Here is a 14,793-nt window from a genome sequence, read left to right on the forward strand (position 1 = left end):
ACAAACCTCCCACCAAAGCTAAATGGTCTATCACTCTCACACAAGACCTTCTAAATGGCTGTCACCTCATTACTGCAAACTACTACACCTTCTTGCCCTTTGTTCTTCCTCCTCCCTCACTGGGAAATCTCACCACTCTTCTTGCAACTTTCTCTTGCTCAATCCCTCAGTTTGTCTCGATACAGGAGAAAATGGGGGCGAGGTGGCTGACAACTGTTTCCTCAGCCTCCAACATGAAGAAAACCCTGGTAAGGACTCCAACACAAGTGGGGACACCAAGACCTCCATGTCGAGGCAAGAAAGTCAGCTTCATTATGCTGTGCTGCTCTCCCATTATCATCATAAATATCGTAATATTTTCAAGTGTTTACAATTATTGTATAACTAATTCCTTCTGTTTGATTATGCAGGCACCAGCACACCTAAAAATCTTCAGCCCTTAAAGGGCTAGTCTCTCAACTCCTCCTCTTTCTCTGAGGAAGAAGCTACAGCTCCCTCAGAAGGTTCACATCAAACTTACACCTGCACCCTTCTACAATTCAGAGACTTTCACCTCAATGGTTACTTAATTGAAATTAGACAAAGGAGCACAACCCGATGAGCACTGACTCACCTCCATAACTGGTTGAGGAAGAAACATTCCTGGTAGCTGGCACTGCCAGAAACCAGGCACCTGCTCAGTCCCAGAGGAATAATGACCCCAACTATTGCAGATGAATAACTTATTCTAAATGGACAAACACTCGATAGTGTGGACTGGCGATTGGAGGAGTCCAACCTGCAATGTTTGGCTGTCAATATGGAACACCAGGTCCAGCAGAATACCAAGTGGCTGCCAGAAATGCATGCAGACTTATTCTTCATTGCTTTAGTCATAAGGTTTAGAATCAGTAACCATCTCCTGATAACACGCAACTCCGCCCACCGCCGATGCCGACGCAACTCCGCCCACAGCCGGCGTCGCTCCGCCCACAGCCTCCACAGCCAACAGCTCCAGAGGGGACAATAGCACCCAGCCCTGCCGAGTCTTCACCATCCCCCCAGACCTACCCCTTACTGAGGACGAACGGTCAGTCCTCAGTAAAGGGCTCACCTTTGTCCCCCTCCACCCACAGATCAACGAATGCCGCTCACGCTTGGACTGAGAGCAGTTTTTCCGCCGCCTCCGCCTCCACGCTTACTTGGATGAAGGGTCTAGGCCCGAAACGTCAGCCTTTCTGCTCCTATGATGCTGCTTGGCCTGCTGTGTTCATCCAGCCCTGCACTTGTTGTCCTGATAACACCCCTTGTCTAGAGCCCATTCTCCATCCCCCAGCTGACGTAATTTAATCATCCATATTTAGACTTGAGCTGCAGGTCTGAATGTGACCCAATCTCGAGACTGGAACAACAGTTCACACCAACAGCCCGACTGACTGTGGCCAACCTTTTACACTGAGTGTCAATAAGGCCTTTGATTGGCCAGCTCTGTTGAGGCAGATAAAACCTTCTGCCTTCAGTACAGTTGGAAATCAGATTAAAAAAACACAGTGATGATGATCCCTGGAAGCAATGTGCCTCCAATAAGAGGAAAACAAACTTAACTGTGCCTGTTCCTTTGATTGTGAGCTTTTGAGTTCAAAATACACTGTCAAAGCCAGATCCCAGATCTCTTGCCATTTCGGAAACATGACAATCCTAATCACAGCCAGTGACTAGGTCCACTACAAGAAGAAAACAAGAAGAAACCAATATCAAACTGCTCAACAGCAAACAATTAGTGTTGTAGACTCAAGTTAGCCACACTCGGCACCAGCACTTCAGTCCTCTGGAATCAGTTTGAGAATGAACTCTCCATTTCTGCACAGTTCTGCAACCAGTACCCTAGAGAAAATATCCAGTTTTTTGGTTATTTCCAGTTGTTGGAATAGACAGATTTGAGAAACTGTGCCTACACATGACTAACATATCTTTGTTGCAGAATCACATTCACAGAAGTGTTATGGTGCAAAAAGAGGCCATTTAGCACATCATGCCTGTACCAGTTTCTCAAATGAGTATCATTACCTACCTGCCAATCTCCTCTTTTCTCCAATACCTCTATACATTTTTTCTATCCAAATAACACTGCCCTCTCAAATGCCTCAATGTCTATAAATGTAAGTACACATCATTCATAACAACTTCTAACCACAATAGCATACATAATTTTATTTTGCAGGATATACATGTCAAGATATATATTTTTGAGATGGTATTTAATACAATATCCTAAAATGGGGTTGAGTTGTAAGCTCCCTTTTTTGGAACTACTCAGTAATATCCTGATTAATAATAGTCACTTCTGACACAAATTTGATACACTCAGTAATTATACAAGCTTTCGCAAAGCTTATTTATAAGCTTAAATCAGGCACAGACTTAATATTTCTAATTTTTTTCCATTTCTATTTGAAAAAGTGAAAATTGATAGTGATTAAATTGTTGTATAGTGTATTCAAAGATGCACGGCATAAATAATACAAAAAAGTTTATCAAAATCAACGAAAATAAATAATGAGTAATATTTCAACACCATTGACCTTGTTTTGGTATTGAATCAAATGAACTTTTAATAGAAGCCAAAACATAAATCTTCCAATATTCTCTGATGAAACCTCACTTTCCTTTGATTCTTTCATGGGACATGGTGTCAATAGCAAGGCCTGGATTTGTTGCATCTTTATTCTGACATGGTCTGGCAAACCATTCTGTTCAAGGGCAATTAAAGTTAACAATCAACCACACTGTTGTCATATAGAGTCATCCAAGACCTCCATGATAGAGGACAGGAACAAATGGAAGCCATGCTATCTGTGGGGTTTATGTCGTACAGTCTGGGATAAAAGCATTGGTTGATCCTCAGGATGTCAGACTGAGAAGGCATTACCAAGCCATCTTCTTCCTTCAGGTTGCTGATCACAGAGCTCTTGCTGTGCACCTTCTGGAAGAATAAATGTGAACACTTCTCATCCTGCTCAACGGAGTGGACCCTGGACCGGAAGATTATCTTATCCAAGGCAAAGATCCCTTGCCTGTCCACTGGTCATCCTATAGGTGACAGTCAGCCAGCAGAAGACAGCGGTCAGAGAAGAACACCGCTTGACATCAGTGAATCTGACAAAGAACACTCAGCACACAAACAAGAAATTTATCCTTGAGCAGATTGAGACCCATCATATACTCTACTTGACTGACCTGATCACCAATGCATCCAAAATTTCCACGGCCACTTCCTTCAGTACATTGGCATACAGGCTCTAGCGATTTGTCAGCATTTAACCCCTTTAATTTTGCACCCTTTTATTTTATTAATGCTGATCTTTTCCCCCATTAACTTTATTTACTTATTCACTTACCTACATACATTCTTGATTACTTAGTCTTGAAGTGACACCTCTTAAGTTAACTTCACTGTCTTTGCCTTATCCTACTCTGGCCTACTTATACCAATGTATTGTATTGGCCCTAACTTTCAATTATCCCTTTTGTTTCTCAGTTAGTGCCCTAATAATATTTCTCTAATTTAGAGCTTTTTTAGAGATAGTCAATAAGGGAAGGTCAACACCAGCCAATAAATTCACTGATTTTCTGTTATGTAGCTCCTGTTTTTTCCCCAACTCAGTGCAGGCCTGTTGCAAGCAGTTTAATGATATGTGTGCCATCTCGGTCTCAGGTGGGACTCTAAGGGTTTAAAACCACTCCAATCTGCAGAAACTGCTCCAGAGTCTATAAAATTTTGGAATATGATCACTAATGCATCCAAAATTTCCACAGCCTCTTCCTTTAGTACACTGGCATACATATTATCGAGCCCTAGGGATCTGTCAGCCTTTAACCCCATTAAATTCTCTTGCACCCTTTGTTTTATTGGTGCTGATATTTTTCCCCCAATTCCTCCCTCTTGTTAGACCCTTGGTCCTCCAACGTTCCTGGGAAATTATTTGTGTCCAGAACCAAACTATGTGCTTAATTCTTCAACCATATCTTTGTTCTCATTATTATTTCCCTGACCTCTGACTGTACAGAATCTACATTTATCTTCACTAATCTTTTTCTCTTCACATATTTACAGAACCTTTTAGTCAGTTTTATTCATGGTATGTTTAACTCTCATATTCTATTTCACCCTCTTGAACAATCTTCTGGTCCTCTTTTGCTGAATCTTAAACTGGTCCCTGTCCTCAGGCTTGCTACATTTTTCTGGCAAGTTTATATGTCTCCTTTTTGGATCCAATACTATGACTAATTTCTTTTGTAAGCCATGGTCGAGACATCTTTCTGTTTTAATATTTCACCATATCAAGATTAATAAGTGTTGTACTTTATGCATACGCTCCTTAAATATTAACCACTGCCTTTCCACTGCCATCCTTTCAGTTAGGTTTCCCAATCTATCATAACCAATTCGTGCCTCAGACCTCGCAGGTCCCTTTATTTAGATTCAAAGTCCTAGTTTCAGATTTGAATTCTTCACTCTCTATCTTAATCAACAATGCTATCATTTTACGGTTGCTCCTCTCCAACAATTTTAATTAGTTCTCTCTGACTACACAATGCCCAGTCTAGGATAACGTACTGTCTAGCTGGTTCCTCAAAATATTCATCAAAAAATTCGTGTATACATTCCAGGGAATCTTCTTCCACAGTATTATTGCTAGTATGGTTTATTGTACATGTAGGTTTAAAGTCACCCATAATTGCAGCAATGTCCTTAACATATGCATCTTCAATCTCTTTTATAATGCTTTTCCAAACATTTCTGCTACAGTTTGGGGACTTATAAACTTCCACTTGATGATTCTTATCTCTCCCAAACAGATTTCAATCATACTCTTCTGAGCCAATATCGTTCCTCACTATTGCATTGAAAGGCTCCTTTACTAACAATGCTACACCACCTTCTTTCTGTCTATGTCCTTCCTAAATATTGAATATGCCTCGATCTTCAGTTCCCACTCTTGGTAATCCTGCATAACTGCACCTGTATCATACCCATCAATATTTACTTGCGCTGTTAATCCATTTACATTATTGCAAATGCTCCATGTTTTAACCCACAATGCCTTCAGACTTATCCTTCTAACCTGGTTAGTTATTTTAGCTCTATTTCACACTATGGCCCCATTTGTTTTCCCCTTAGTTTCTGCCTTCCACTTTTTGCTTCTTAATTTTCTGCCTTGCATTTCTATCCTCATTTTCTCCTGTCTCCCTGCTCAAGTTTCCTGCCACTATCATTCTAGACTAAACACTCCCCGATAGCACTAGCAAACATCACTCAACCCGAAGACATTGCTACTGTTCCTGCCCAGTTGCAACCTATCCTGTTTGTACTGGTCGCATCTTCCACAAAGCTCTGAAGTCCTCCCACTACACCATTTCTTCAGCTGTGTATTCATCTGATCGGAACCTTTTATTTCTAGCCTGTGGCATTGGTAGCAATTCTCACATTACTACATTTAATATCCTCCTTTCTAATTTATATTCTACCTCCCAATACTGAGCTTGTGCTTAATTAGGACCTCATCCCTTTGCTTTACTTCTGTAGGTGGTACAGGTCCTAATGCATTATCAGTACCGATACCGGAAATCTTTTCTGCACCCTCTCCAAGAAGTGGGTAAAGAAATTGTCAATCTGTTAGTCATAATTTGTGAAACCCAGGAACTGAGCTGTTGATTTTTGAATATCATTCCATTACTTCAGAAAAGAGGAGGCTGGGAGAAGGGAAAAAAAAACAAGTAACTACATCCTTACCATGAAAAATAGATTAATTACCAGAACATATAATAGGTGTGTAGACTGGGAGATTTGTGTAGCAAATCAGTATTGCTGTGAAATGTACTGGGAGCAACTCAGTATAAAGCAGTGCAGTGAGCTCAGTATCAGGTAGTGAAAGTTGTTAATTCAACGAGTGAGTGAATATCTGTACAGCATGGTTGAGTTAGAGCGAAGGTTCTGTTTTCATGCTGAATAGCTCCACGATTCTCCCTATAACTCAAACCCCCCAATCCTGGTAACATCCTCAATTTTTTTTTCTGCAGCCTCCCTCTTCAGAATGCTTTGCAAACTGAGGTGTCAATGGTGCTGGCACCAGGGAGGCAACATACCATTCTGGAGTCTCCTTTGCAGAAACACCAGTTTGTTCCCTTTACTAATGAATCCCTATTACTATTGTCCTGCCACTCTTCTTCCTCCCCTCCAGCAGCAAATCCATCCGTAGTGCCATGGAATTGGCTTCTGTTCCTATTGCCCAAAAAGTCATCTTCCCAACAATAGGGTAGGGTGCATCTTTAAATAGCTCTAAATTAGATAGCATCTGGAGTAGGGTCAGGTGAATACTTCTACTTGTTCCACTAATTGAACTGCTGTAGTCCAGTTGCTTAAATAAAATTAGGTAAGGGCTTGAAACGGTAGTGGGAGTGTTCGGAATGGAAAAAGGTCCTTGGCATAATTAATATTCTTTTAAAAGGAGTAACTAAAGAGCTTAATCTAAAGGGGAGCCATGGCATACACTCCTCCCACCAGCCGTTTTCCCTTACACCCTTAAAACCAACTTCAGTGTACCCGTATGTAATATGGGCAGACCTCAGAGGTCATGCAGAGATGAAAGATACCAAAAGTTTGAAATATCTAAGACAGACTTCACTATATTAAACAAAAACTCCTGCCGATAAAATTTCAAATAGTACATTTAAATCCCTTCATACATTTATTATCCCATATAAAAACTAACATAATCCCACATCAAAGACTGGTAGTCCCTTAACATTTTGAATGGCCAATCAAGCTGTAAATTTACAAAACAGCTCCACCCCTCACTCCATTATGAGAATGTCAGTTTGTGGATGGAGTTGAGCAATTATAATGTCGACAAACATCAACTGAAATTTGAAGCACCAATTATTTTCATCTCAGACACAGGCAGGCTGTTTTGTTTCAAGTGTAAGGGATTTAAATAATTTGACAGCTTGACAGCTCCACAGACCTTATTCACCTTTGAGCTTTTACTCTAAAATATTGTAAGTTATATACAGTTGGATAATATTATTGCTCCAGCAGAAGTGGGTGTATGTTTGAGCTTGACACTGAGGAGTTGTGGTCATATCATTTTTGGGTTTCTGACATGTTTAAGTCATGTCCTGGCTATGTTCCCCTGGTAAAAACATGATCTGTCATAAGGGGGGGTGGGGTGAGGGAAAGCAGGACCTCTGGATCCAGGCTCCCATCCTTTTTTTCAATAGGGAACAGAATCGCCACAACTCCAAGGCAATCCTGCCACAGGCCTTTTTTTGAATTTCAGTTTAGGGAAAGGGGTGATAAGGTGAAAGCAGGAGAAACAGTTGCAGGATAACAAATAAGTGTCCTAATTATGGCAGTAACAAAAAAAGGGATGCAGAGGCAGCAACTGGCCCTTGTAAATGGAGAATCTCAATGAGAAGCTAGCAACATGAATAGGAGACCTAACCTTTAACGGTTTAACAGAGGGAAGAGTTTCAAATTTCCAGTGTCTTTTGTCTGGAGAAACTCTTCCAGGTATGATCCCTAAATACTCTGGCTCCCTAAACTAACAAAGCAGTTAGTTTTCTCTATCTGACCTATCAATGCTTTCAGTCACCTTAAACATGTCAATAAATAGCTCCTTCATGTACTTTAAGGGAACATAAAAACAAGTTCTTTGCAACACAGTGGTAGTGTCCCCACCTCCAGCCTAAAAGAACTGGGTATAAGTCCCACCTACCCATGTGGGATAATTAGTGTTGAATTGAAGATTGTTTCTGAGAAATAGGTTTTACCATCAGATGCTTGAGTACTACCGTCCTATGTTAAGAGGGTCATTTGATAATGTCCCTACCTCTGGGCCAGGAGGCTGAGGATCAAGTCCAGCCTGCTCCAGAGGTGTGTACTAACATCTCTGCACAGGTCGATTCACAAATATCTATGCTATCTATCCTTATCTTAACCACTTTGCCCCAGGATGTTTGGTGAATTAAACATCTCACATCTTACCCTGTTACACATTTTTCAATCGAGAGTGAACGTGGAACGAAACTTTTCACTTGTGAAAAATGTAGACGACATTTCAGATTGAAATATCTCCAACAATAATGTACTAACTGCATGATTAAGACTCCAATTTAAATTGTTTGCCTTCTGGGCCAGACAGGTTGAACAGCACAGGAACATAATCTCATCATTAAAATAGTCCTTATACTGCTGAGTACCATCATTAACTTTGTGATTAGTTTAATTGGTAATTAATGTGCAATGGCAACAATTACTTGAGAAACAATAGCTGTGCTAACCTCATAAATTTGTCATTAGTCTCGAAATTCATGATGATTTGCAACTCATGGGTAATCTTCCTTTTGCCACAAATTGCTTCACAATTTACACACTAATCATGGCTTGTACTTTAAACCTGTCACTACATTGCCAGCACATTACAGTTTATTACACAAATATTTGAGAGCGGGAAACACATGCATCTAACACTTAATCTGATTCCTTCACCAAATTCCACATTTGTTAACAAAAACTTCAGGTCAATATAAACTGCATCCAAACTTTCTTTTGGAATGATTATCAGAGTTGCTTTTATAATGACAGGCACTGAACTTCCGAATTTATTCATTATCAATAAATTACTTCTAAACACATGAACATAAAAACAGAATAATAATGCTACATTTATTATACAAGTTGCTACTGTTTGTTAATAAATTAAATATAGGCTCTTCTACCAAAAAGGAAGGCAGACACAGGGTCTGACGCTGACAATGTAAAAACTAAATCTAAAGGTGCTAACAAGATTATAAACCCCAGTAAAAAGGGGGTTGACCAAAATACAGTTGAATTAAGCCATCTGTTCCTATAAACGCAAAGTTCTCCGAACCAGTTTCATGAACACTGAAATACCGCAAACATGTGGGAGAAGAAAATGTCACCAAAATTAGTCTTCTCACAATAGAAAAACAAACAATAAACATAAAATTGTCCAATATGTAGCACTTACAACAAGCCAGCTTGTAAATATCAGTCATTGCTCCACTGAATACTCACCAAATATCAAACTCAAATGTGTTGTTTTAGATCTGATGTGAAGGTGCCGATGTTGGACTGGAGTGGACAAGGTCAGAAATAAAATGACACCAGGTTATAGTCCAACAGGTTTATTTGAAAACCCAGTTTTCAGAGCCTCATTCCTTCTTCAGGTGTTAGTGAGAGAGATAGTATCAGACACAGAATTTAAGAAAAAGATCAACGGTCACAGCACTGATGAGGATGTATTTAAAAAAACCTAAGATGCTGTTAAATCTTTAATCAGTTAGAAGGTTTTAATTAATTAACATGTATATATAAATACCCAAATCCCTTTGAAGTCACTGTCTAAAGCTTTTATCAATGTATAGAAGAGGTGACATTTTATGTCAGACAATGTATGTTAGGTGTGAGGCCTTGTTTAGAATCGGTTTGTGTTTTGGTTTGGAGTCAGACTGGTTTTATTTCTAAAGTAGAAATTTATAAAATGCCACACGAAGTGACTGTCTATAAATTGTGTGCTTTTTGAACAAAATAGAATGTATCTGCAAATACAAATTCACATGTGTGTGAGGGAGAGAGAGTTGTACTCAGTGTAGAGGATGAACAGGTTATAGAAAGGCAGTGTATTGCATCAAACTCACACCTGATCCAGATCTCGATCCATGTGGATGGTGGGGGGGCGGAAAGAGAGAGAGAGAGAGAGAGGGAGAGGGAGAGGGAGAGGGAGAGACCGACCCCCACTATGGTAAAGAAAGAGATATTTTTGAATCAACCTATACAGAGATGTTATTGCACACCTGCAGAGCAGGTGGGACTTGAACCTGGGCCTCCTAGCTCAGAGGCAGAGACACTACCACTGTGCCACAAGAGCCCTCAATTTGGTGGATTTAGATATTTTAAAATCAACCTGTTCAGGGATGTTCTAACATACATCGACAGCAGGTAAGAGTTGACCTTCTGTTCCAGATGTAGGAACACTATCACTGCACCACAGGAGCCTGGAAATTCAGTGTATATACTTTTAACCAATGAATTCAAGCATGTAACAATACATATCTGGGACAGGTGGTACTTGAGGCCCTCTGGCCCAGAGATAAGACATGACCCTGTGCCGTGTGATCCCACAATGAGGTGGATTTAGCCAACAACTCTTTGCTAGCTTTGCCTGGCTTTACAGTCATTTTTCAGAATCTGCACGGATTCCGTTCCTGAAACCCATTGCAAATGATGAATTTGGGAGTATGACCCTTAATTATTATGGTAAAATAGTTCCCGGACCTCAAGATTATGATTTTTCACCTATTATTTTTGGGTTAAAATAAGAAACACTAAAACATCCGAAATAAAATTTAATACCAATGGAATAAAACATTAAAAACAATTGTAGCGTATTGTAACTTAATAGCAAATGTGAGAAGTTCTCCATACAGGAACAGAACATTGTTGCAGGAGATTGTGGCTGGTTACTGGGTGTGGGGAGAGGGGAGGAAGGTACATTTGTGCCTCCTCCCCTGATGATGCACCCTCCACCTCTACCTCCATCTAGCAGATGTCCTCAAGGTTTTCCTCTACATATTAATCCTCCTGAGCACCTATGGCCTTGCTCATGTGGGGCTGAGGACAAGAGCTGTGTACCGGAACAATTAGCAGAACTGTGTCAGCGTAGTTTGTCATGCCTGCCAGTGTATATACTTCAGGAGGTCAACGTAGGGGAGACTTGCTGCCTTGACTGCTCTCTTGAACTTTAGGCTCTGTTCAACTATGGGATGAGATTCTTGTAACTCCTTGCGGATGATGTTGTTGGTGTTAAATAGGGATGTTTGCTTTGCTGAAGTAAGTGGCTGGACCATGGGGAGATCTTCAATGTCATCATCATTGTCACCATTATTGAGCCCCTCACTAGCCATCTCATCCAACTTCTCATTTGTAGGTTCTTCAACCATTTGGTTCAGCATGTCCTTGACTTAGTCCTCGCTCATGTCTTTGAAGATTTCCCCTCTGATTTCAATGGGCAAACAAAGGGTGGTTTTGATGACACCAATGCTGGGGAAGCCTTCAAAAGTTGGTCACACAAGTCAGAGCAGACCTTCTTCCAGCAGTTGTTAATGGTAGACTGTGTGACTGTTCCCAAGCAATGGGGACAATTCAACGACATCAGAGATGTTGAGCTGCTTCCAAAAGTCTATCATTGTCAGGTTTTCATCTGTAGATATGGCTTGGCAGGCAGTCCGGTACAGGTTCTGTGTGTAGTAGCTGTTGAACACCTTGATGATGCCCTGGTCAAATGGCTGAGTCAACGAGGTGTTGGATGGTAGAAAGAGAACTGGAGTGGGCACTCTGTATCTGATCCTTATCATGACTGGCTGCGTTGTCGAGGATGAGAAGAACTTTGAAGGCGAGGTTCTGACTGGAGATCTTGCTTGACCTCAAGGATGAAACAGTTGTTAAACCAATTCCAGAAAATACAAGCAAACATCCAAGCCTTCTCATTAGACTTTCAATATGCAGGTATCCGGTTCTTGTTCTTCCCCTTCGGATGCATGGATTCTCAGTCCAGGAGACCATCAGCGGCTTTCACTTGCAGTCTCTCCTAGCGTTGGCAGCAATCAGCAACATAGCACAATTCTTCAAAGCCTTGAGTGCTCGTGCTTTGGTGACTTGCTTGGTGATGTACATGTGGGACCCCATTTGCTTGTAGAAAAGGCTGGTTTTGTTAACATAACTACCTGTTTGTTCCCATATCCCTTCTCCTCAACCAGCTTGAGGAAAATCGGCATGAAAGCAGTGGCAGCCTCCTGGTCAGTAGAGCCAGCCTCCCCACTCAGCTTGACATTGTGAAGGCCATAGTAATTTGTAAATCTTCCCAGCCACACCTGTGAAAGGCTTGACATCCTGCACGTCTTTTGTCAGGTGCTTATAGATGTGCAGCACTTGCTGCCACAGGGTTTAACCATACACTACAATCTTATTCTCTGTCACCACCTCCTCAATCCACAAATTAAGCCTCTTTTCTATCATTTCATAGTGGATATCCCACACCATTTGGAGGAGCAGACTCCTTCACAACTTTTCTTATTTTGGCCTCTTTGCACCTGATTGACCAAATGGTAGTCTCATTGAGGCTGAAGTCAGCCTACAGCACTAGCCAACATACCATTTTAAAATTTATACAACACTTTCATCATTTCACTAAGCTTTCATCATCACCTTCTTGAACTTTGGCAAGCTAGCACTACCACTTTGCTTAGGAGCCATCATAGCACAGATGCAAGAGCAAGATCATGATTGCCACGTAAGTGAAAGTGGTCAAAGGAGTTTTGCCTGCAAATTTTGAATAATTGGTTACCTTTTCGGCACAAATCAGTGAAGTCAATTTCGTGGGTCCACAGACACGGAGAAATGAATGTACTTTGCTAGATCAATGTTAATGTTAAATAACCTAAACAATCTGCAGCGCTGGGCCATTTGAAAAATTTTTTTTTTTTTTTTTCCAAATCCAATACAGAATATCTCAAATTAACTGCTATTAGTTATATGATGTTACTTCTGTTCTTTTTTCACCTATTAAATTTTACTTCTTTCCTCCAGTTCTCACAGAATCTTCCAGGTTTTCTTTTGATGCACAATTCAAGCATAAAAGAGATACTTAAGTCATCAAGAACAAAAGTCCTTAAAAAAACTCTGTACAAAAGGATATGCCATGTTTCTGTTATATTAGAAGAGACTTATATCTTTTCTTGCCATTTAAAATGTGTAAAACTCAGTAACAATCTTATAGAAATGCTCTTTTCTGGCAAGTAAATTTTAGAAACAAAAGTTTTAAAATCTAACTTTGAGTCAAGCAACAATGCCCTTTCAAACAAACTGCCCGACAGACAATAATTCTCTAAAAACCGAAAGAGCTGCAGATTCTGTAAATCAGGAACAAAAACAGAAGTTGCTGGAAAAGCTCAGCAGGTCTGGCAGCATCTGTGAAGAAAAAAAATCAAGAGTTAACGTTTCTGGTCCGGTGCTGAGGAAGGATCACTGGGCCCGAAATGTTAACTCTGATTTTTACTTCACAGATGCTGCCAGACCTGCTGAGCTTTTCCAGTAACTTCTGGTTTTGTGCAATAATTCTTTAAAACAGCATTTACAACGCAAGAAAGCCAACATGATTTTTTTTAAGATACACTGAAACATAACTTTACAGAAGGCAAAACTGTATTTACCCATACTTACACTATCCATACATTGCATGTTTGAAAAATATGTCAAACAATCTTATTTCACAGTTCCATCAACAGCTCCACTAACTCTCCAATGACTGTAAAGTTACAACTACTATTTCTATTATAATCATTTGGTAGTACAGATCTTGAGAATTCTGAAAAGAAACACATTTAATCAAAGATTTTCATCTTGCACTCAGAAATGACAGTTTGTCCTGTTGACTGAAAGACAAAAAGCTTTGATAAAATGCGTCTCATTTATATTATCCAAAATGCTATTTAAATAGTATTTAACATCGCCATTTTAGATTTGCTTGGAATCTGTTCTACAACAGAATTTGTCAAAAAAAAGTTACCCAATTATTGGCGACTCAGACATTAAAGTGTAAGTAACAGTTAAACCAAAATGTCCATTAGACTCATCACAGAAATCAACAATGCAATAACTGTCTTTGCCAAGATCACCAAAAAATTATAATGTAGTCGCAATGCACTTGCTTGATCAAATACGGTGTTTTCAAGAATTAGAAATTAAGATAACTATCCCACTGTAACACAAATACAGAGGAAAACAAAAAGAAATAACACACAAATTCATTTGCTCTTTTTTCTCCTATGGGTAGCATACCACAATCAAATACTGAACGATATAGCTACTACCAGCTCTGTGATCCCAGTCCAGCCCATTTCATTTTGAATAATTACATCTCCACAGCCTGATGAGCAGAATCATTCACACCAGCTTCTAAAATGACAACATTGTTGCAAAGAAATCAGAATCTATTAAGAAGCATCAAATTAAATATATCCTCCAACAACTTCTATCAAATTTTTAGACGAAGTGTTATTTAGTTCCACTCTCAAATCGAGTAGAATAACAAATCACACTCTTTGATTTACCCTCTCAGAATACCAAATGGAGACTGGTGATAAAGAAAGCACTTATGCACAAGCTGTGAAGTTTCTCCTCAAAATTAATTCCATCTTGAAGATTCCAATCTCTGATAAATTCCCAGAATGGCTTAAAAATATACTTCTGTGCTCCAGTCTGGAAGATTACTAAGGCTATCTTACTATGAAAGCACTTACAATAATACTGCTTCAGCGGAGGAAGAAAAAAAACCGCACATTTGGAATAGGCAACTTTTAAGTTCTTACTGTCAATCTGAGCCTTTATCAAAGTCTCAATAAAGCATTAAATGACGTTTTAAAACTTACACATCTGTCTATCACACAGGATTTGAAAGTGTGTTCAGAATGTACATATATAGTAGCAATTTATCAATCGCAATATTTTACTTTTTTCATTTGTTTCTGACTTTATACCCACTTGCCATAAACAAAAACTCATTGATGGTCTCGCCATCTTTTCTCACTCTGGTGAGCCTCCTAAATTTAAATCACAAAAAATTTCTATTTAAGTTGATTTTATACAGAGGTATTTCACTTTTTGATAATTCCATCCCTGTTTCAAGTAAGATTTCAAGAATTATCTGAAATCACAGTACTTTCAATTCAAAA

General features: G+C 39.6%; 1 protein-coding gene across 1 annotated transcript in view; it reads right to left on the minus strand.

Annotated features, from left to right (window-relative positions):
• Positions 1 to 14,793, minus strand: part of LOC109927256 (neuronal PAS domain-containing protein 3) — a 1,144,266-nt gene that overhangs the window by 1,124,438 nt on the left and 5,035 nt on the right. The window lies entirely within an intron of this gene.

The sequence above is a fragment of the Rhincodon typus genome, chromosome 8 (genome assembly GCF_021869965.1).
Source record: "Rhincodon typus isolate 14 chromosome 8, sRhiTyp1.1, whole genome shotgun sequence".
In the NCBI taxonomy this organism is placed as follows: domain Eukaryota; kingdom Metazoa; phylum Chordata; class Chondrichthyes; order Orectolobiformes; family Rhincodontidae; genus Rhincodon; species Rhincodon typus.